Raw genomic sequence first — 2,541 nt, forward strand, 5'->3', positions numbered from 1 at the left:
ATTCTCATTGCAAAGACATGACACATTCCAATAGGAGTAGCTAACAGGCTGAGAGAACAGAGGCTTTGCCTGCAGCAAGCATGTGGTATTTCCCAGCCTGGGAAAACCCAACACAAGGAATCTCAGTTTTGGTTTGTGACCAGCTTTATCCCTCAGACAGTAGAGGATCCCCAAGTGGGAACTGCTACTTTGGACTTCAACAAGGATGAAGTGATTGGTCAATATAAAATCTTAGATATTGTATTGTTCCCAAGAAGTGGTTATTCGCAATCAGAGAGGCAGAGTAAGGTAGTGGTTGGAGCTCCAGCTACATATTCAGAAGCACCTAAGTTCACTTCCCAACTCAGGGTGAACCTGGGAAAGGTATTTAACCTTTTGGAGATCTGCTGTCCTGGCTCATATTATAGGAATGATGATACCTATTTTGTAGGGTTATTATAAGGACAGCGTGTGAATTGATTAACAGTGTTGGACTAGAGAGTACAGGAAATGAGGACCCTTCAAGGTTAAGTAACAGGAACAAAGCTACAGTTGTAAAGCATCGTGATTTTGGTTTTATCCCTGTGATTGAGTCAACTAATGTGGTAATAGTGTAATCTCTTGTTTATCAGAAGCTCTAATTAATAGTTACATACGACTTTATAATTCAAGAGGAAAATTAATTATTTGACAAATGACCCTTATTTGATAGCAATATTTAAAATTAACAACACGAAGTGAGGAGGTCTTTGGCATTCTGCAGAAGTTATCTTGGTCAATGCCAAAGAAAGTTGAGGTACAATTTTAGAATAAAGGAGGCAAAAATACACTGTGTCAACTTTAACTTGATTTGGCTTTGAACAAGCTGGTCATGAGAGTCATGTTGGGGAATCTGAATGGTGATAACAAACAATTGTTATTATTATTAGGGAAGATAATGGCATTATCTATTAAAGTATTTTTGGAGCTATATATTTAACTATTTAGTATAAGATGTCAGAATGCTTTTATTTAAAAAAAAAATATTTAGCAAAGCAATACAGGTGGAGGAACCAGGGTGATGTATTGAGAAGTTTGACTCTGGTGGGAGGATACACAGGAGTTTTGTGCTATTTTTCTACTTTTTTGTATATGTAAACGTTTTCATAATAAAGTATAGTTTACAGATGAGATCTTTGGGAATCCCTGCTCTAAAGAAGGGGCTCTGGAGTTGAGCCATGGGGTCTGCTTCCTGATTCCATTCTTCCCAACAACTGTATCAAAGACTGAGAGAAAGACAGAAGACCAGGTGATCAAACATGGAAGGACCAGTGAATGTCAGGATCTGGATTCAGAAAGATGGTGGCTGTCTGGAATGCAGCTAGAGGACCCTAACAAAGACACAAGGTCATGCCTAGCAGCAGGAGGGAAGCTGTCAGAAAGGAAATTCTCACCACAATGATAAGCAGTCTTAGCTGGTTGCAGGTCAATGTGGGAGAATGGGTGGGACTCAGCTGCTGAAAAGGAATGCCACCTCAGCCCTGTTCAGGCAGTAGGAGATCCAGAACCTGGAGGTTAAGAGTCCCAGGGCCACATCTCGCCGGGTTACATTTGGAGTTTCAGATTTCACTCTAGGTGCCACATGGGACTGGCTTCAAAGAGGATGACTGGAGCTATATCACTGGCCAAAGAACCAAAGAACAAAAACACCATCATCAAGGATTTTGTGCAAGAGGCGCTAGTCCCACTGGCAGCACTATCAAAAAGAAAGTGCTGCGCTGTTCAATAAAATGAAGACTTTTTTCAGAAGTGCCCCAGGGAAGGATTGCAGGCGTCAGATGGAAAGCACCCTGTGAAACATTGTTGCTATCATTTAATGGCAGGAGAACAATGGTATAATTGATGCAGAGAGAGGGGGGGGAAAGAAAGTGAAAGGGCTTTAAAAGTGTGCAGTGCTACAAAAGCAGGAAAGGCTTGTTACTAGGAGGGAGTGCTAGCACTGCAGGGGCAAAACTTCCAAGGGACAGAGATAAAATGCATGCTTGGGACTGGACACTTGCCTGAACTTTGTATTAATCAAGGACCACGGTCCTCTGAGTGTCAGGAAGACAGTTACACTGACAATTTATTGGGTTTCCATTTCCAAAGCTAGATTAGCTTTCTGGCAACTTTTTAAAAAGTTTCTGTTTCATCCTGTTCTGTGTTTGAGTCAGTGAAACTTTCAAGGGGTTCAAAATTCAAAGAGCAAGTTAGGGAAGACTGCAAAATCCTCTCTCTGCCAGTTTCTGTGCCACTTTTCAGAGCCAACAAGTGTTACCAAGATCTCTTTCTCGTTTTTACACACATCGTACTCTTTATGCATTTTTATCAAGGTGAGAAACTAGGAAGTCAGGGTTTCCTGACTTTCAAGCTATGTGGCATCCCCACAGGATAATCCCTGTTACAGAGGACTAAGTCGAGGGTCACCCCGAGAGGGTTAGGGAGATGTTCACCTTGAAACAGCAGACACATGTCTGAGTCCAGTTTTGCTTTCCTGCCCTTTGATGGCCAGGTAGTTCAATGTCTTGTTGAAGGCTTTGCAAA

Source organism: Sciurus vulgaris (assembly GCF_902686455.1).
Source record: "Sciurus vulgaris genome assembly, chromosome: 12".
NCBI lineage: Eukaryota > Metazoa > Chordata > Mammalia > Rodentia > Sciuridae > Sciurus > Sciurus vulgaris.